The sequence below is a fragment of the Canis lupus genome, chromosome 4 (assembly GCF_011100685.1).
Source record: "Canis lupus familiaris isolate Mischka breed German Shepherd chromosome 4, alternate assembly UU_Cfam_GSD_1.0, whole genome shotgun sequence".
Lineage (NCBI taxonomy): Eukaryota > Metazoa > Chordata > Mammalia > Carnivora > Canidae > Canis > Canis lupus.
The window spans coordinates 10,906,395-10,925,703 of record NC_049225.1 but is presented as its reverse complement, the minus strand read 5'-3'; the positions used below and the strand labels follow the sequence as shown (position 1 = coordinate 10,925,703).

Genomic DNA, 19,309 nt, shown 5'->3' with positions numbered 1-19,309 from the left:
GAAGGAGGACACAGGCACTCGGAGCTGGGCCACACGGCCTGTGGGGGCGAGGCAGCCACCCCGCCGGAGGGGCGCAGGCCCTGGAGCTGCGTCAGGAGCCCTGGCAGCCGCAGGCCCCGCAGCCACGGTGTCAGGGATGCCGTTCCGCTCCCATTCCTGCCCATCAGCCGAACCGCCGCGGGGCCGTGTGCCTGCGTGCGTGCGCGGCGCCCTGGCCCAGGCGCGGAGCGAGTGTCTGTGGTGTGTCTTGCTGTGTCCCGAGCGGCTCTTTGGGCCTGGGTGCCGGCCGCCCCCGCGTCGCCGTGGTCTTGGCTGTCGCGGGGTCCACGGAGCGCGGAGCCCGGCGCCAACGGGGGGCCTGAGGCCCCCGGCGGTCGGGCCATCTGGTTGGTGTCCTGGGCACGCGGAGCGTGGACCCCGGGGCTGAGGGCCGAAGGGACGGTGGTCCGCGGGGGACGGAGGGCATGTCCTTCGGAGAGAAGGTGCAGGCGGGCCCGGGCCGAAGGTGGGGGGGGTGTTGCGGGTGGCTGGGTGGCTTGGTCGCTGGGGGCGGTGCCAGGGAATTGCTAGGGGCTGGGGGCGGGCCTGGGGGCGAGGCTTGGGGCGGGGCCTGGGGCGGGGCGAGGAGGGCCCGCAGGCAGGCCCGGCCCCCGGCCCCCGACCCCCAACCACCCCCCCCTCGGCCCCACGAGGGCCTCGCAGGCCTGCGAGGACGGGATCCAGCCCCACCCGTCTCCCCCCAGCGACCGCACCGCCCCCCCGCGCCCCAGCCCCGAGGTTCCGGCTGTCGCCCCGTCCCCTCCCTGGGCCGCTTCGGGCCCCCTCGGCCCCCTCGGCCCCCTGGGACGCGCGGCCGGCTAGGATGCGGGTGGGCGTCGTTGAAGGGCTGGGAGGAAGAGGAGGGTGTGGTGTATGTAGTGGCGTCCTGCCCGTGCAGCGGGCGCCCTCGGTGCCCCGCGGGCGCCCTGCGGTGGTCCCGGCGGGGCGGGGGCCATGGCAGGGGTGGTCCGGAGGGCACCGCCGCCGCCGCCTCCGCCGCCGCCGCCGCCGCCGCCGCCGCCGCGCGTTGTGGGCGAGGGGGGTGTTGGCGACCACGCGGAGGGGCGCAGGCCCTGGAGCTGCGTCAGGAGCCCTGGCAGCCGCAGGCCCCGCAGCCACGGTGTCAGGGATGCCGTTCGCTCCATTCCTGCCCATCAGCCGAACCGCCGGGGCCGTGTGCCTGCGTGGTGCGCGGCGCCCTGGCCCGGCGCGCGAGCGAGTGTCTGTGGTGTGTCTTGCTGTGTCCCGAGCGGCTCTTGGGCCTGGGTGCCGGCCGCCCCGCGTCGCCGTGGTCTTGGCTGTCGCGGGGTCACGGAGAGCGGAGCCCGGCGCCAACGGGGGCCTGAGGCCCGGCGGTGGCCATCTGGTTGGTGTCCTGGGCACGCGGAGCGTGGACCCCGGGGCTGAGGGCCGAAGGGACGGTGGTCCGCGGGGGACGGAGGGCATGTCCTTCGGAGAGAAGGTGCAGGCGGGCCGGGCGAAGGTGGGGGGGGGGTGTTGGGGTGGCTGGGTGGCTTGGTCGCTGGGGCGGTGCCAGGGAATTGCTAGGGGCTGGGGGCGGGCCTGGGGGCGAGGGTGGGGCGGGCTGGGGGGGGCGAGGAGGGCCGAGGCAGGCCCGGCCCCCGGCCCCCCCCCACCCCACACCCCCCCTCGGCCCCCACGGAGGCCTCGCAGGCCTGCGAGGAGGGATCCAGCCCCCACCCGTCTCCCCCCAGCGACCGCACCGCCCCCCCGCGCCCCAGCCCCGAGGTTCCGGCTGTCGCCCCGTCCCCTCCCTGGGCCGCTTCGGGCCCCCTCGGCCCCCGCGCCCCCTGGGACGCGCGGCCGGCTAGGATGCGGGTGGGCGTCGTTGAAGGGCGGGAGGAAGAGGAGGTGTTGGGTATGTAGTGGCGTCCTGCCCGTGCAGCGGGCGCCCTCGGTGCCCGGGCGCCCTGCGGTGGTCCGGCGGGGCGGGGGCCATGGCAGGGTGGTCCGGAGGCACCGCCGCCGCCGCGCCGCCGCCGCGCCGCCGCCGCCGCCGCGTTGGGCGAGGGGGGTGTTGGCGGCAAAGGGACGGACAGGAAGGCCGAAGAAAAAAAAGCTACAGCACCCGGTATTCCCAGGCGGTCTCCCATCCAAGTACTAACCAGGCCCGACCCTGCTTAGCTTCCGAGATCAGACGAGATCGGGCGCGTTCAGGGTGGTATGGCCGTAACGTCGGGTGGTGGGGGAAGAGCTGCTCTGCGCCTCTCTCCAGGCCAGGCGGCGTCCTCAGCCCTCCGCCCGCCTGTGCGGCGCCTGAACGCCTGCCTGCCTGCCTGCTGATGCTCGCCTGCCGGCCCGACTGATGGACTGACCCGCTCCCGCGCCGCGCCCGGGGGAGGGGGCGCCTCGGGCCGGGGGGTGGGGGCCAAGACGCGTCCGCACCCGGAGCCGAGTCTGTCGCGGGAGCCCGGGCGCGCTCCCGTCCCCGGCCTGTCGGGCTCGTCGCCGCCGCTCGGCTCCCCGGATGGCACGCCGCCCCACATCGGGCCGCTCGCTGGGGGCTGGGGGGCTGCGGGGGGTGGGGGGTGTGCCGCGGGCCGGGGCCGGCGCCGGCCGCCCCTGGCCTCTCCTGTCCTTCAGCCCGCCTGAAGCCAAGCGGGGCCGCCCGCGCCGCCGGACCCATCGTCGCACAGGCAGGGACACAGACACAGGTGCCCACGACACACACACACAACAGAACGGAAGGAGGACACAGGCACTCGGAGCTGGGCCACACGGCCTGGGGGCGAGGCAGCCGCGGAGGGGGAGGCCCTGGAGCTGCGTAGGAGCCCTGGCAGCCGCAGGCCCCGCAGCCACGGTGTCAGGGATGCCGTTCCGCTCCCATTCCTGCCCATCAGCCGAACCGCCGCGGGGCGTGGGCCTGCGTGCGTGGCGGCGGCCCTGGCCCAGGCGCGGAGCGAGTGTCTGTGGGTGTTTGCTGTGTCCCGAGCGGCTCTTTGGGCCTGGGTGCCGGCGCCCCCGCGTCGCCGTGGTCTTGGCTGTCGCGGGGTCACGGAGCGCGGAGCCCGGCGCCAACGGGGGGCCTGAGGCCCCGGCGGTCGGGCCATCTGGTTGGTGTCCTGGGCACGCGGAGCGTGGACCCGGGGCTGAGGGCCGAAGGGACGGTGGTCCGGGGGGACGGAGGGCATGTTTCGGAGAGAGAGAAGGCAGGCGGCCCGGGGAAGGGTGTGGGGGGTGTTTGCGGGTGGCTGGTGGCTGGTCGGGGGGCGGTGCCAGGAATTGCTAGGGGCTGGGGGCGGGCCGGGGCGAGGCTTGGGGCGGGGCCTGGGGGGGCGAGGAGGGCCCGCAGGCAGGCCGGCCGGCCCGACCCCAACCACCCCCTGGCCCCAGACGGCCTCGCAGGCCTGCGAGGACGGGATCCAGCCCCCACCCGTCCCCCCCAGCGACCGCACCGCCCCCCGCGCCCCAGCCCCGAGGTTCCGGCTGTCGCCCCGTCCCCTCCCTGGGCCGCTTCGGGCCCTCGGCCCCCTCGGCCCCCTGGGACGCGCGGCCGGCTAGGATGCGGGTGGGCGTCGTTGAAGGGCGGGAGGAAGAGGAGGGTGTGTGGTGTATGTTGTATGGCGGCCTGCCCGTGCAGCGGGCGCCCTCGGTGCCCGCGCGGCGCCCTGCGGTGGTCCGGCGGGGCGGGGGCCATGGCAGGGGTGGTCCGAGGGCACCCCCGCCGCCGCCGCCGCCGCCGCCGCCGCCGCCGCCGCCGCGTTGGGCGAGGGGGGTGTTGGCGGCAAAGGGACGGACAGGAAGGCAAGAAGAAAAAAAGCCTACAGACCCGGTATTCCCAGGCGGTCTCCCATCAAGTACTAACCAGGCCCGACCTGCTTAGCTTCCGAGATCAGACGAGATCGGGGCGTTCAGGTGTGGTATGGCCGTAGACGTCCGCGGCTGCCGCTGGGCGCCCCAAGAGCCTGCTCTGCGCCTCTCTCAGGCCAGGCGCCCGCCGCTCCTCAGCCCTCCTCCCCGCCCTGTGCGGCCCCCGCTGAACGCTGCCTGCCTGCCTGCCTGCCTGCTCCGCTGCCGGCCGACTGATGGACTGACCGCCTCCCGCGCCCGCGCCGGGGTGGCGGAGGGCGCCTCCCGGCGGGGGGTGGGGCCAAGACGCGTCCCGCACCCGGAGCCGAGTCTGTCGGGGAGCCCGGGCGCGCTCCCGTCCCCGCTGTCGGGCTCGTCGCCGCCGTCGGCTCCCCGGATGGCACGCCGCCCCACATCGGGCCGCTCGCTGGGGGCTGGGGGTGCGCGGGGGTGGGGGGGTGTGCCGCGGCCGGGGCCGGCGCCGGCCGCCCCTGGCCTCTCCTGTCCTTCAGCCCGCCTGGATCAAGCCAAGCCGGGGCCGCCCGCCGCCGGCCGGACCCATCGTCGCACAGCAGGGACACAGACACCAGGTGCCCACGACACCAACACACACAAGACGGAAGGAGGACACAGGCACTCGGAGCGGGCCACACGGCCTGTGGGGCGAGCAGCCACCGCGGAGGGGCGCAGGCCCTGGAGCTGCGTCGGAGCCCTGCAGCCGCAGGCCCCGCAGCCACGGTGTCAGGGATGCCGTTCCGCTCCCATTCCGCCCATCAGCCGAACCGCCGCGGGGCCGTGTGCCTGCGTGCGTGCGCGGCGCCCTGGCCCAGGCGCGGAGCGAGTGTCTGTGTGGTGGTCTTGCTGTGTCCCGAGCGGCTCTTTGGCCTGGGTGCCGGGCCCCCGCGTCGCCGTGGTCTTGGCTGTCGCGGGGTCACGGAGCGCGGAGCCCGGCGCCAACGGGGGGCCTGAGGCCCCCGGCGGTCGGGCCATCTTGGTTAGGAAGGCCGAAAGAAAAAAAAAGCCTACAGCACCCGGTATTCCCAGGCGGTCTCCCATCCAAGTACTAACCAGGCCCGACCCTGCTTAGCTTCCGAGATCAGACGAGATCGGGGCGTTCAGGGTGGTATGGCCGTAGACGTCCCCGGCTGCCGCTGGGCGCCCCAGAGCTGCTTGCGCCTCTCTCCAGGCCCAGGCGCCCGCCGCTCCTCAGCCCTCCTCCGCCCCGCCCTGTGCGGCCGCCTGAACGCCTGCCTGCCTGCTGCTGCATGCTCGCCGCCGGCCGACTGATGGACTGACCGCCTCCGCGCCGCGCCCGCGGGTGGCGGAGGGCGCCTGCCCGGGCCGGGGGTGGGGGCCAAGACGCGTCCCGCACCCCGGAGCCGAGTCTGTGCGGGAGCCGGGCGCGCTCCCGTCCCCGGCCTGTCGGGTCGTCGCCGCCGCTCGGCTCCCCGGATGGCACGCCGCCCCACATCGGCCGCTCGCTGGGGGCTGGGGCTGCGGGGGGGTGGGGGGGTGGGGGGGTGTGCCGCGGGCGGGGCCGGCGCGGCCGGCCCCTGGCCTCTCCTGTCCTTCAGCCCGCCTGGCTCAAAGCCAAGCCGGGCCGCCCGCGCCGCCGGACCCCATCGTCGCACAGGCAGGGACACAGCACAGTGCCCACGACACACACACACAGACAGACGGAAGGAGGACACAGGCACTCGGAGCTGGGCCACACGGCCTGTGGGGCGAGGCAGCCACCCCGCCGGAGGGGCGCAGGCCCTGGAGCTGCGTCAGGAGCCCTGGCAGCCGCAGGCCCCGCAGCCACGGTGTCAGGGATGCCGTTCCGCTCCCATTCCTGCCCATCAGCCGAACCGCCGCGGGGCCGTGTGCCTGCGTGCGTGCGCGGCGCCCTGGCCCAGGCGCGGAGCGAGTGTCTGTGGTGTGTCTTGCTGTGTCCCGAGCGGCTCTTTGGGCCTGGGTGCCGGCCGCCCGCGTCGCCGTGGTCTTGGCTGTCGCGGGTCACGGAGCGCGGAGCCCGGCGCCAAGGGGGCCTGAGCCCCGGCGGTGGGCCATCTGGTTGGTGTCCTGGGCACGCGGAGCGTGGACCCCGGGGCTGAGGGCCGAAGGGACGGTGGTCCGCGGGGACGGAGGGCATGTCCTTCGGAGAGAAGGTGCAGGCGGGCCCGGGCCGAAGGTGGGGGGGGTGTTGCGGGTGGCTGGGTGGCTTGGTCGCTGGGGGCGGTGCCAGGGAATTGCTAGGGGCTGGGGGCGGGCCTGGGGGCGGGGCCTGGGGCGGGGCGAGGAGGGCCCGCAGGCAGGCCCGGCCCCCGGCCCCCGCCCCCAACCCACCCCCCCTCGCCCCACGGAGGGCCTCGCAGGCCTGCGAGGACGGGATCCAGCCCCCACCCGTCTCCCCCAGCGACCGCCACCGCCCCCCGCGCCCCAGCCCACGGTTCCGGCTGTCGCCCCGTCCCCTCCCTGGGCCGCTTCGGGCCCCCTCGGCCCCCTCGGCCCCCTGGGACGCGCGGCCGGCTAGGATGCGGTGGGCGTCGTTGAAGGGCTGGGAGGAAGAGGAGGTGTGTGGTGTAGTAGTGGCGTCCTGCCCGTGCAGCGGGCGCCCTCGGTGCCCCGGGCGCCTGCGGTGGTCCCGGCGGGGCGGGGCCATGGCAGGGGTGGTCCGGGAGGGCACCGCCGCCGCCGCCGCGTTGGGCGTGGGGGGGTGTTGGCGCAAAGGACGGACAGGAAGGCCGAAGAAAAAAAAGCCTACAGCACCCGGTATTCCCAGGCGGTCTCCCATCCAAGACTAACCAGGCCCGACCCTGCTTAGCTTCCGAGATCAGACGAGATCGGGCGCGTTCAGGGTGGTATGGCCGTAGACGTCCGCGGCTGCCGCTGGGCGCCCCAAGAGCCTGCTCTGCGCCTCTCTCCAGGCCAGGCGCCCGCCGCTCCTCAGCCCTCCTCCGCCCGCCCTGTGCGGCCGCCTGAACGCCTGCCTGCCTGCCTGCCTGCATGCTCGCCTGCCGGCCCGACTGATGGACTGACCGCCTCCCGCGCGCGGGGTGGCGGAGGGCGCCTGCCGGGCCGGGGGGTGGGGGCCAAGACGCGTCCCGCACCCGGAGCCGAGTCTGTCGCGGGAGCCCGGGCGCGCTCCGTCCCCGGCCTGTCGGGCTCGTCGCCGCCGCTCGGCTCCCCGGATGGCACGCCGCCCCACATCGGGCCGCTCGCTGGGGCTGGGGGCTGCGGGGGGGTGGGGGGTGTTGCCGCGGGCCGGGGCCGGCGCCGGCCGGCCCCTGGCCTCTCCTGTCCTTCAGCCCGCCTGGCTCAAAGCCAAGCCGGGGCCGCCCGCGCCGCCGGACCCCATCGCGCCACAGGCAGGGACACAGACAAGGTGCCCACGACACACACCACACAGACAGACGGAAGGAGGACACAGGCACTCGGAGCTGGGCCACACGGCCTGTGGGGGCGAGGCAGCCACCCCGCCGGAGGGGCGCAGGCCCTGGAGCTGGTCAGGAGCCCTGGCAGCCGCAGGCCCCGCAGCCACGGTGTCAGGGATGCCGTTCCGCTCCCATTCCTGCCCATCAGCCGAACCGCCGCGGGCGTGTGCCTGCGTGCGTGCGCGGCGCCCTGGCCCAGGCGCGGAGCGAGTGTCTGTGGTGTGTCTTGCTGTGTCCCGAGCGGCTCTTTGGGCCTGGGTGCCGGCCCCCCCGCGTCGCCGTGGTCTTGGCTGTCGCGGGGTCACGGAGCGCGGAGCCCGGCGCCAACGGGGGGCCTGAGGCCCCCGGCGGTGGGCCATCTGGTTGGTGTCCTGGGCACGCGGAGCGGACCCCGGGGCTGAGGGCCGAAGGGACGGTGGTCCGCGGGGGACGGAGGGCATGTCCTTCGAGAGAAGGTGCAGCGGGCCCGGGCCGAAGGTGGGGGGGGTGTTGCGGGTGGCTGGGTGGCTTGGTCGCTGGGGGCGGTGCCAGGAATTGCTAGGGGCTGGGGGCGGGCCTGGGGGCGGGGCTGGGGCGGGGCCTGGGGCGGGCGAGGAGGGCGCAGCAGGCGGCCCCGGCCCCGCGCCCCCAACCACCCCCCCCTCGCCCCACGGAGGCCCTGCAGGCCTGGAGGACGGGATCCAGCCCCACCCGTCTCCCCCCAGCGACCGCACCGCCCCCGCGCCCCAGCCCCGAGGTTCCGGCTGTCGCCCCGTCCCTCCCTGGGCCGCTTCGGGCCCCCTCGGCCCCCTGGGACGCGCGGCCGGCTAGGATGCGGGGGCGTCGTTGAAGGGCTGGGAGGAAGAGGAGGTGTGTGGTGTATGTAGTGGCGTCCTGCCCGTGCAGCGGGCGCCCTCGGTGCCCGCGGCGCCCTGCGGTGGTCCCGGCGGGGCGGGGGCCATGGAGGGGGGTCCGGAGGGCACCGCCGCCGCCGCCGCCGCCGCGTTGGGCGAGGGGGGTGTTGGCGGCAAAGGGACGGACAGGAGGCCGAAGAAAAAAAAGCCTACAGCACCGGTATTCCCAGGCGGTCTCTCCCATCCAAGTACTAACCGGCCCGACCCTGCTTAGCTTCCGAGATCAGACGAGATCGGGCGGTTCAGGTGGTATGGCCGTAGACGTCCGCGGCTGCCGCTGGGCGCCCCAAGAGCCTGCTCTGCGCCTCTCTCCAGGCCAGGCGCCCGCCGCTCCTCAGCCCTCCTCCGCGCCCTGTGCGGCCCGCCTGAAGCCTGCCTGCCTGCCTGCCTGCATGCTCGCCTGCCGGCCCGACTGATGGACTGACCGCCTCCCGCGCCGCGCCCGGGTGGCGGAGGGCGCCTGCCCGGGCCGGGGGGGGGGCCAAGACGCGTCCCGCACCCCGGAGCCGAGTCTGTGCGGGAGCCCGGGCGCGCTCCCGTCCCCGGCCTGTCGGGCTCGTCGCCGCCGCGGCTCCCCGGATGGCACGCCGCCCCACATCGGGCCGCTCGCTGGGGCTGGGGCTGCGGGGGGGTGGGGGGTGTGCGCGGGCCGGGGCCGGCGCCGGCCGGCCCCTGGCCTCTCCGTCCTTCAGCCCGCCTGCTCAAAGCCAAGCCGGGCCGCCCCGCCGCCGGACCCCATCGTCGCACAGGCAGGGACACAGACACAGGTGCCCACGACACACACACAACAGACAGACGGAGGGACACAGGCACTCGGAGCTGGGCCCACCGGCCTGTGGGGGCGAGGCAGCCACCCCGCCGGAGGGCGCAGGCCCTGGAGCTGCGTCAGGAGCCCTGGCAGCCGCAGGCCCCGCAGCCACGGTGTCAGGGATGCCGTTCCGCTCCCATTCCTGCCCCATGCCGAACCGCCGCGGGCCGTGGCCTGCGTGCGTGCGCGGCGCCCTGGCCCAGGCGCGGAGCGAGTGTCTGTGGTGTTGTCTTGCTGTGTCCCGAGCGGCTCTTTGGGCCTGGGTGCCGGCCGCCCCCGCGTCGCCGTGGTCTTGGCTGTCGCGGGGTCACGGAGCGCGGAGCCCGGCGCCAACGGGGGGCCTGGGCCCCCGGGGTCGGGCCATCTGGTTGGTGTCCCTGGCACGCGGAGCGTGGACCGGGGCTAGGGCCGAAGGGACGGTGGTCCGCGGGGGACGGAGGGCATGTCCTTCGGAGAGAAGGTGCAGGCGGGCCCGGCCGAAGGTGGGGGGGGTGTGGTGTGGTGGGTGGCTTGGTCGCTGGGGGCGGTGCCAGGGAATTGCTAGGGCTGGGGGCGGGCCTGGGGGCGGGGCCTGGGGCGGGCTGGGCGGGGCCTGGGCTGGGCGGGCGAGGAGGGCCCGCAGGCAGCCGGCCCCCGGCCCCCGGCCCCCAACCACCCCCCCCTCGGCCCCCACGGAGGGCCTCGCAGGCCTGCGAGGACGGGATCCAGCCCCCACCCGTCTCCCCCCAGCGACCGCACCGCCCCCCCGCGCCCCAGCCCGAGGTTCCGGCTGTCGCCCCGTCCCTCCCTGGCCGCTTCGGGCCCCTCGGCCCCCTCGGCCCCCTGGACGCGCGGCCGGCTAGGATGCGGGTGGGCGTCGTTGAAGGGCTGGGAGGAAGGGAGGGTGTGTGGTATGTAGTGGCGTCCTGCCCGTGCAGCGGGCGCCCTCGGTGCCGCGGCGCCCGCTGGTGGTCCCGGCGGGGCGGGGCCATGGCAGGGGTGGTCCGGAGGGCACGCAGCCCCGCCGCCGCCGCCGCCGCCGCCGCCGCCGCCGCGTTGGGCGAGGGGGGTGTTGGCGGCAAAGGGACGGACAGGAAGGCCGAAGAAAAAAAAGCCTACAGCACCCGGTATTCCCAGGCGGTCTCCCATCCAAGTACTAACCAGGCCCGACCCTGCTTAGCTTCCGAGATCAGACGAGATCGGGCGCGTTCAGGGTGGTATGGCCGTAGACGTCCGCGGCTGCCGCTGGGCGCCCCAAGAGCCTGCTCTGCGCCTCTCTCCAGGCCAGGCGCCCGCCGCTCCTCAGCCTCCTCCGCCCGCCCTGTGCGGCCGCCTGAACGCCTGCCGCCTGCCTGCTGCCTGCATGCTCGCGGCCCCCGACTGATGGACTGACGCCTCCCCGCCGCCGCCCGGGTGGCGGAGGGCGCCTGCCGGGCCGGGGGGTGGGGGAAGAGGCCCGCAGAGCGAGGGAGTGCCGTGGGCGGGGGCGGCTCGGCCGCTCGCTCGGCTCCCGGATGGCACGCCGCCCCATCGGGCCGCTCGCTGGGGCTGGGGCTGCGGGGGGTGGGGGGTGTGCCGCGGGCCGGGGCCGGCGCCGGCCGGCCCCTGGCCTCTCCTGTCCTTCAGCCCGCCTGGCTCAAAGCCAAGCCGGGGCCGCCCGCGCGCCGGACCCCATCGTCGCACAGGCAGGGACACAGACACAGGTGCCCACGACACACACACACACAGACAGACGGAAGGAGGACACAGGCATCGGAGCTGGGCCACACGGCCTGTGGGGCGAGGCAGCCACCCCGGAGGGGCGCAGGCCCTGGAGCTGCGTCAGGAGCCCTGGCAGCCGCAGGCCCCGCAGCCACGGTGTCAGGGATGCCGTTCGCTCCCATTCCTGCCATCAGCCGAACCGCCGCGGGGCCGTGTGCCTGCGTGCGTGGCGGCGCCCTGGCCAGGCGCGGAGCGAGTGTCTGTGTGGTGTTCTTGCTGTGTCCGAGCGGCTCTTTGGGCCTGGGTGCCGGCCGCCCCGCGTCGCCGTGGTCTTGGCTGTCGGGGTCACGGAGCGCGGAGCCCGGCGCCAACGGGGGGCCTGAGGCCCCGGCGGTCGGGCCATCTGGTTGGTGTCCTGGGCACGCGGAGCGTGGACCCGGGGCTGAGGGCCGAAGGGACGGTGGTCCGCGGGGACGGAGGGCATGTCCTTCGGAGAGAAGGTGCAGGCGGGCCCGGGCCGAAGGTGGGGGGGGTGTTGCGGGTGCTGGGTGGCTTGGTCGCTGGGGCGGTGCCAGGGAATTGCTAGGGGCTGGGGGCGGGCCTGGGGGCGGGCTGGGGCGGGCCTGGGGCGGGCGAGGAGGGCCCGCAGGCAGGCCGGCCCCCGGCCCCCGGCCCCAACCACCCCCCCTCGCCCCCGGAGGGCCTCGCAGGCCTGCGAGGACGGGATCCAGCCCCCACCCGCTCCCCCCAGCGACCGCACCGCCCCCCCGCGCCCCAGCCCCGAGGTTCCGGCGTCGCCCGTCCCCTCCCTGGGCCGCTTCGGGCCCCCTCGGCCCCCTCGGCCCCCTGGGACGCGCGGCCGGCTAGGATGGGGTGGGCGTCGTTGAAGGGCTGGGAGGAAGAGGAGGTGTGTGGTGTATGTAGTGGCGTCCTGCCCGTGCAGGGGCGCCCTCGGTGCCCCGCGGCGCCCTGCGGTGGTCCCGGCGGGGCGGGGGGCCATGGCAGGGGTGGTAGGAGCCGGCACGCCGCCCCGCCGCCGCCGCGTTGGGCGAGGGGGGTGTTGGCGGCAAAGGGACGGACAGAAGGCCGAAGAAAAAAAAGCCTACAGCACCCGGTATTCCCAGGCGGTCTCCCATCCAAGTACTAACCAGGCCCGACCTGCTTAGCTTCCGAGATCAGACGAGATCGGGCGCGTTCAGGGTGGTATGGCCGTAGACGTCCGCGGCTGCCGCTGGGCGCCCCAAGATCCTGCTCTGCGCCTCTCTCCAGGCCAGGCCGCCCGCCGCTCCTCAGCCCTCCTCCGCCGCCCTGTGCGGCCCGCCTGAACGCCTGCCTGCCTGCCTGCCTGCATGCTCGCCTGCCGGCCCGACTGATGGACTGACCGCCTCCCGCGCCGCGCCCGGGTGGCGGAGGGCGCCTGCCCGGGCCGGGGGGTGGGGGCCAAGACGCGTCCCGCACCCCGGAGCCGAGTCTGTCGCGGGAGCCCGGGCGCGCTCCCGTCCCCGGCCTGTCGGGCTCGTGCCGCCGCTCGGCTCCCCGGATGGCACGCCGCCCCCACATCGGCCGCTCGTGGGGGCTGGGGGCTGCGGGGGGGTGGGGGGGTGTGCCGCGGGCCGGGGCCGGCGCCGGCCGGCCCCTGGCCTCTCCTGTCCTTCAGCCCGCCTGGCTCAAAGCCAAGCCGGGGCCGCCCGCGCCGCCGGACCCCATCGTCGCACAGGCAGGACACAGACAAGGTGCCCACACACACACACCACAGACAGACGGAAGGAGGACACAGGCACTCGGAGCTGGGCCACACGGCCTGTGGGGGCGAGGCAGCCACCCCGCCGGAGGGGCGCAGGCCCTGGAGCTGCGTCAGGAGCCCTGGCAGCCGCAGGCCCCGCAGCCACGGTGTCAGGGATGCCGTTCCGCTCCCATTCCTGCCCTCAGCCGAACCGCCGCGGGGCCGTGTGCCTGCGTGCGTGCGCGGCGCCCTGGCCCAGGCGCGGAGCGAGTGTCTGTGGTGTGTCTTGGTGTCCCGAGCGGCTCTTTGGGCCTGGGTGCCGGCCGCCCCGCGTCGCCGTGGTCTTGGCTGTCGCGGGGTCACGGAGCGCGGAGCCCGGCGCCAACGGGGGGCCTGAGGCCCCGCGGTCGGGCCATCTGGTTGGTGTCCTGGGCACGCGGAGCGTGGACCCCGGGGCTGAGGGCCGAAGGGACGGTGGTCCGCGGGGACGGAGGGCATGTCCTTGGAGAGAAGGTGCAGGCGGGCCCGGGCCGAAGGGGGGGGGGTGTTGCGGGTGGCTGGGTGGCTTGGTCGCTGGGGGCGGTGCCAGGAATTGCTAGGGGCTGGGGCGGGCCTGGGGGCGGGGCTGGGGCGGGTGGGGGGGGCGAGGAGGGCCGCAGGCAGGCCGGCCCCCGGCCCCCGGCCCCAACCACCCCCCCCTCGGCCCACGAGGGCCTCGCAGGCCTGCGAGGACGGGATCCAGCCCCCCCCGTCTCCCCCAGCGACCGCACGCCCCCCCCCGCCCCAGCCCCGAGGTTCCGGCTGTCGCCCCGTCCCCTCCCTGGGCCGCTTCGGGCCCCCTCGGCCCCCTCGGCCCCCTGGGACGCGCGGCCGGCTAGGATGCGGGTGGGCGTCGTTGAAGGGCGGGGAAGAGGAGGTGTGTGGTGTATGTAGTGGCGTCCTGCCCGTGCAGCGGGCGCCCTCGGTGCCCGCGGCGCCCTGCGGTGGTCCGGCGGGGCGGGGCCATGGCAGGGGTGGTCCGGAGGGCAGCCGCCGCCGCCGCCGCCGCCGCCGCGTGGCGAGGGGGTGTTGGCGGCAAAGGGACGGACAGGAAGGCCGAAGAAAAAAAAGCCTACAGCACCCGGTATTCCCAGGCGGTCTCCCATCCAAGTACTAACCAGGCCCGACCCTGCTTAGCTTCCGAGATCAGACGAGATCGGGCGCGTTCAGGGTGGTATGGCCGTAGACGTCCGCGGCTGCCGCTGGGCGCCCCAAGAGCCTGCTCTGCGCCTCTCTCCGGCCAGGCGCCCGCCGCTCCTCAGCCCCTCCTCCGCCCGCCCTGTGCGGCCCGCTGAACGCTGCCTGCCTGCCTGCCTGCATGCTCGCCTGCCGGCCCGACTGATGGACTGACCGCCCCGCGCCGCGCCGGGGTGGCGGAGGGCGCCTGCCCGGGCCGGGGGGTGGGGGCCAAGACGCGTCCCGCACCCCGGAGCCGAGTCTGTCGCGGGAGCCCGGGCGCGCTCCCGTCCCCGGCCTGTCGGGCTCGTCGCCGCCGCTCGCTCCCGGATGGCACGCCGCCCCACATCGGGCCGCTCGCTGGGGGCTGGGGGCTGCGGGGGTGGGGGGGTGTGCCGCGGGCCGGGCGCCCGGCCGGCCCCTGGCCTCTCCTGTCCTTCAGCCCGCCTGGCTCAAAGCCAAGCCGGGGCCCGCCCGCGCCGCGGACCCCATCGTCGCACAGGCAGGACACAGACAACAGGGTGCCCACGACACACACACACACAGACAGACGGAAGGAGGACACAGGCACTCGGAGCTGGGCCACACGGCCTGTGGGGCGAGGCAGCCACCCCGCCGGAGGCGCAGGCCCTGGAGCTGCGTCAGGAGCCCTGGCAGCCGCAGGCCCCGCAGCCACGGTGTCAGGGATGCCGTTCCGCTCCCATTCCTGCCCATCAGCCGAACCGCCGCGGGCCGTGTGCCTGCGTGCGTGCGCGGCGCCCTGGCCCAGGCGCGGAGCGAGTGTCTGTGGTGTGTCTTGCTGTGTCCCGAGCGGCTCTTTGGGCCTGGGTGCCGGCCGCCCCCGCGTCGCCGTGGTCTTGGCTGTCGCGGGGTCACGGAGCGCGGAGCCCGGGCCAACGGGGGGCCTGAGGCCCCGGGGTCGGGCCATCTGTGGTGGTGTCCTGGGCACGCGGAGCGTGGACCCCGGGCTGAGGGCCGAAGGGACGGTGGTCCGCGGGGACGGAGGGCATGTCCTTCGGAGAGAAGGTGCAGGCGGGCCGGGCCGAAGGTGGGGGGGGTGTTGGGGTGGCTGGGTGGCTTGGTCGCTGGGGCGGTGCCAGGGAATTGCTAGGGGCTGGGGGCGGGCCTGGGGGCGGGGGGGGCGGGGCCTGGGGCGGGGCGAGGAGGGCCCGCAGGCAGGCCGGCCCCGGCCCCCGGCCCCCAACCACCCCCCCTCGGCCCCAGGAGGGCCTCGCAGGCCTGCGGACGGGATCCAGCCCCCACCCGTCTCCCCCCAGCGACCGCACCGCCCCCCCGCGCCCCAGCCCGAGGTTCCGGCTGTCGCCCCGTCCCCTCCCTGGGCCGCTTCGGGCCCCCTCGGCCCCCTCGGCCCCCTGGGACGCGCGCCGGCTAGGATGCGGGTGGGCGTCGTTGAAGGGCTGGGAGGAAGAGGAGGTGTGTGGTGTATGTAGTGGCGTCCTGCCCGTGCAGCGGCGCCCTCGGTGCCCCGCGGCGCCCTGCGGTGGTCCCGGCGGGGCGGGGCCATGGCGGGGTGGTCCGGAGGGCACCGCCGCCGCCGCCGCCGCCGCCCCGCCGCCGCCGCCGCCGCGTTGGGCGAGGGGGGTGTTGGCGGCAAAGGGACGGACAGGAAGGCCGAAGAAAAAAAAGCCTACAGCACCCGGTATTCCCAGGCGGTCTCCCATCCAAGTACTAACCAGGGCCCGACCCTGCTTAGCTTCCGAGATCAGACGAGATCGGGCGCGTTCAGGTGGTATGGCCGTGACGTCCGCGGCTGCCGCTGGGCGCCCAAGAGCCTGCTCTGCGCCTCTCTCCAGGCCAGGCGCCCGCCGCTCCTCAGCCCTCCTCCGCCCGCCCTGTGCGGCCCGCCTGAACGCCTGCCTGCCTGCCTGCCTGCATGCTCGCCTGCCGGCCCGACTGATGGACTGACCGCCTCGCGCCGCGCCGCGGGGTGGCGGAGGGCGCCTGCCCGGGCGGGGGGTGGGGGCCAAGACGCGTCCCGCACCCGGAGCCGAGTCTGTCGCGGGAGCCCGGGCGCTCCCGTCCCCGGCCTGTCGGCTCGTCGCCGCCGCTCGGTCCCCGGATGGCACGCCGCCCCACATCGGGCCGCTCGCTGGGGGCTGGGGGCTGCGGGGGGGTGGGGGGGTTGTGCCGGGGCCGGGGCCGGCGCCGGCCGGCCCCTGGCCTCTCCTGTCCTTCAGCCCGCCTGGCTCAAAGCCAAGCCGGGGCCGCCCGCGCCGCCGGACCCCATGTCGCACAGCAGGACGGGACACAGACACAGGTGCCCACGACACACACACACACAGACAGACGGAAGGAGGACACAGGCATCGGAGCTGGGCCACACGGCCTGTGGGGGCGAGGCAGCCACCCCGCGGAGGGGCGCAGGCCCTGGAGCTGCGTAGGAGCCCTGGCAGCCGCAGGCCCCGCAGCCACGGTGTCAGGGATGCCGTTCCGCTCCCATTCCTGCCCATCAGCGAACCGCCGCGGGGCCGTGTGCCTGCGTGTGCGCGGCGCCCTGGCCCAGGCGCGGAGCGAGTGTCTGTGGTGTGTCTTGCTGTGTCCCGAGCGGCTCTTTGGGCCTGGGTGCCGGCCGCCCCCGCGTCGCCGTGGTCTTGGCTGTCGCGGGGTCACGGAGCGCGGAGCCGGCGCCAACGGGGGGCCTGAGGCCCCCGGCGGTCGGGCCATCTGGTTGGTGTCCTGGGCACGCGGAGCGTGGACCCCGGGGCTGAGGGCCGAAGGGAGGTGGTCGCGGGGGACGGAGGGCATGTCCTTCGGAGAGAAGGTGCAGGCGGGCCCGGGCCGAAGGTGGGGGGGGTGTGCGGGTGGCTGGGTGGCTTGGTCGCTGGGGCGGTGCCAGGGAATTGCTAGGGGCTGGGGGCGGGCCTGGGGGCGGGGTGGGGCGGGGCGAGGAGGGCCCGCAGGCAGGCCCGGCCCCCGGCCCGGCCCCAACCACCCCCCCCTCGGCCCACGGAGGGCCTCGCAGGCCTGCGAGGACGGATCCAGCCCCACCCGTCTCCCCCCAGCGACGCGCACCGCCCCCCCGCCGCCCAGCCCCGAGGTTCCGGCTGTGCCCCCGTCCCCTCCCTGGGCGCTTCGGGCCCCCTCGGCCCCCTCGGCCCCCTGGGACGCGCGGCCGGCTAGGATGCGGGTGGGCGTCGTTGAAGGGCTGGGAGGAAGAGGAGGTGTGTGGTGTATGTAGTGGCGTCCTGCCCGTGCAGCGGGCGCCCTCGGTGCCCGCGGCGCCCTGCGGTGGTCCCGGCGGGGCGGGGGCCATGGCAGGGGTGGTCGGAGGGCACCGGGGGCCGCCGCGCCGCGGCGTTGGGCGAGGGGGTGTGTTGGCGGCAAAGGGACGGACAGGAAGGCCGAAGAAAAAAAAGCCTACAGCACCCGCGTATTCCCAGCGGTCTCCCATCCAAGTACTAACCAGGCCCGACCCTGCTTAGCTTCCGAGATCAGACGAGATCGGGCGCGTTCAGGGTGGTATGGCCGTAGACTCCGCGGCTGCCGCTGGGCGCCCAAGAGCCTGCTCTGCGCCTCTCTCCAGGCCAGGCGCCCGCCGCTCCTCAGCCCTCCTCCGCCCGCCCTGTGCGGCCCGCCTGAACGCCTGCCTGCCTGCCTGCCTGCATGCTCGCCTGCCGGCCCGACTGATGGAACTGACCGCCTCCGCGCCGCGCCCGGGGTGGCGGAGGGCGCCTGCCCGGCCGGGGGGGGGGGCCAGACGCGTCCCGCACCCCGGAGCCGAGTCTGTCGCGGGAGCCCGGGCGCGCTCCCGTCCCCGGCCTGTCGGGCTCGTCGCCGCCGCTCGGCTCCCCGGATGGCACGCCGCCCCACATCGGGCCGCTCGTGGGGGCTGGGGGCTGCGGGGGGGGGGGGGTGTGCGCGCGGCCGGGCCGGCGCCGGCCGGCCCCGGCTCTCCTGTCCTTCAGCCCGCTGGCTCAAAGCCAAGCCGGGGCCGCCCGCGCCGCCGGACCCCATCGTCGCACAGGCAGGGACACGAACAGGTGCCCACGACACACACACACACAGACAGACGGAAGGAGGACACAGGCACTCGGAGGCGGCACACGGTGGGGGCGAGGAGCACCCCGGGAGGGGCGCAGGCCCTGGAGCTGGTCAGGAGCCCTGGCAGCCGCGAGGCCCCGCAGCCACGGTGTCGGGATGCCGTTCGCTCCCATTCCTGCCCATCAGCCGAACCGCCGGGGCCGTGTGCCTGCGTGCGTGCGCGGCGCCCTGGCCCAGGCCGGAGCGGAGTGGTGTCTGTGGTGTGTCTTGCTGTGTCCCGAGCGGCTCTTTGGGCCTGGGTGCCGGCCGCCCCCGCGTCGCCGTGGTCTTGGCTGTCGCGGGGTCACGGAGCGGGAGCCCGGCGCCAACGGGGGCCTGAGGCCCCGGCGGTCGGCCATCTGGTTGGTGTCCTGGGCACGCGGAGCGTGGACCCCGGGCTGGGGCCGAAGGGACGGTGGTCCGCGGGGGACGGAGGGCATGTCCTTCGGAGAGAAGGTGCAGGCGGGCCCGGGCCGAAGGTGGGGGGGGGTTTGCGGGTGCGGTGGCTTGGTCGCTGGGCGGTGCCAGGAATTGCTAGGGCTGGGGGCGGGCCTGGGGGCGGGGCTGGGGCGGGGCCTGGGGCGGGGCGAGGAGGGCCCGCAGGCAGGCCGGCCCCCGGCCCCCGGCCCCCAACCACCCCCCCCTCGGCCCACGGAGGGCCTCGCAGGCCTGCGAGGACGGGATCCAGCCCCCACCCGTCTCCCCCCAGCGACCGCACCGCCCCCGCGCCCCAGCCCCGAGGTTCCGGCTGTCGCCCCGTCCCCTCCCTGGCCGTTCGGCCCCCTCGGCCCCCTCGGCCCCCTGGGACGCGCGCCGGCTAGGATGCGGGTGGGCGTCGTTGAAGGGCGGGAGGAAGAGAGGTGTGTGGTGTATGTAGTGGCGTCCTGCCCGTGCAGCGGGCGCCTCGGTGCCCCGCGGCGCCCTGCGGTGGTCCCGGCGGGGCGGGGCCATGGCAGGGGTGGTCCGGAGGGCACCGCCGCCGCCGCCCGCGTTGGGAGGGGGGTGTTGGCGGCAAAGGGACGGACAGGAAGGCCGAAGAAAAAAAGCCTACAGCACCGGTATTCCCAGGCGGTCTCCCATCCAAGTACTAACCAGGCCCGACCCTGCTTAGCTTCCGAGATCAGACGAGATCGGGCGCGTTCAGGGTGGTATGGCCGTAGACGTCCGGGCTGCCGCTGGGCGCCCCAAGAGCCTGCTCTGCGCCTCTCTCCAGGCCAGGCGCCCGCCGCTCCTCAGCCCTCCTCCGCCCGCCCTGTGCGGCCCGCCTGAACGCCTGCCTGCCTGCCTGCATGCTCGCCTGCCGGCCCGACTGTGGACTGACCGCCTCCCGCGCCGCGCCCGTGGGGGGCGGAGGGCGCCTGCCCGGGCGGGGGTGGGGGCCAAGACGCGTCCCGCACCCCGGAGCCGAGTCTGTTCGCGGGAGCCCGGGCGCGCTCCCGTCCCGGCCTGTCGGGCTCGTCGCCGGCTCGGCTCCCCGGATGGCACGCCGCCCCCACATCGGGCCGCTCGCTGGGGCTGGGGGCTGCGGGGGGTGGGGGGGTGTGCCGCGGGCGGGGCCGGCGCCGGCCGGCCCCTGGCCTCTCCTGTCCTTCAGCCCGCCTGGCTCAAAGCCAAGCCGGGGCCGCCCGCGCCGCCGGACCCCATCGTCGCACGGCAGGACCAGACACAGGTGCCCACGACACAC

General features: G+C 76.2%; 8 non-coding genes and 3 pseudogenes across 8 annotated transcripts; all 11 read right to left on the bottom strand.

The window, feature by feature from the left end:
* Window positions 1-2,116: 2,116 nt before the first annotated feature.
* LOC119876250 lies at window positions 2,117-2,235 on the bottom strand. The gene has a single exon (XR_005358794.1). It is a non-coding gene; the product is annotated as a 5S ribosomal RNA (ribosomal RNA).
* Window positions 2,236-3,818: 1,583 nt separating this feature from the next.
* LOC119876264 lies at window positions 3,819-3,934 on the bottom strand (annotated as a pseudogene).
* A 934-nt stretch (window positions 3,935-4,868) lies between these two features.
* LOC119876251 lies at window positions 4,869-4,986 on the bottom strand. The gene has a single exon (XR_005358795.1). It is a non-coding gene; the product is annotated as a 5S ribosomal RNA (ribosomal RNA).
* A 1,602-nt stretch (window positions 4,987-6,588) lies between these two features.
* Window positions 6,589-6,706, bottom strand: LOC119876252. The gene has a single exon (XR_005358796.1). It is a non-coding gene; the product is annotated as a 5S ribosomal RNA (ribosomal RNA).
* Window positions 6,707-8,304: 1,598 nt separating this feature from the next.
* Window positions 8,305-8,421, bottom strand: LOC119876263 (annotated as a pseudogene).
* A 1,636-nt stretch (window positions 8,422-10,057) lies between these two features.
* LOC119876241 lies at window positions 10,058-10,176 on the bottom strand. Its single transcript, XR_005358785.1, has one exon. It is a non-coding gene; the product is annotated as a 5S ribosomal RNA (ribosomal RNA).
* Window positions 10,177-11,745: 1,569 nt separating this feature from the next.
* LOC119876253 lies at window positions 11,746-11,863 on the bottom strand. The gene has a single exon (XR_005358797.1). It is a non-coding gene; the product is annotated as a 5S ribosomal RNA (ribosomal RNA).
* A 1,614-nt stretch (window positions 11,864-13,477) lies between these two features.
* On the bottom strand, window positions 13,478-13,596 carry LOC119876240. Its single transcript, XR_005358784.1, has one exon. It is a non-coding gene; the product is annotated as a 5S ribosomal RNA (ribosomal RNA).
* A 1,633-nt stretch (window positions 13,597-15,229) lies between these two features.
* LOC119876261 lies at window positions 15,230-15,347 on the bottom strand (annotated as a pseudogene).
* Window positions 15,348-16,959: 1,612 nt separating this feature from the next.
* Window positions 16,960-17,078, bottom strand: LOC119876256. Its single transcript, XR_005358801.1, has one exon. It is a non-coding gene; the product is annotated as a 5S ribosomal RNA (ribosomal RNA).
* Window positions 17,079-18,669: 1,591 nt separating this feature from the next.
* LOC119876249 lies at window positions 18,670-18,787 on the bottom strand. Its single transcript, XR_005358793.1, has one exon. It is a non-coding gene; the product is annotated as a 5S ribosomal RNA (ribosomal RNA).
* Window positions 18,788-19,309: the final 522 nt, after the last annotated feature.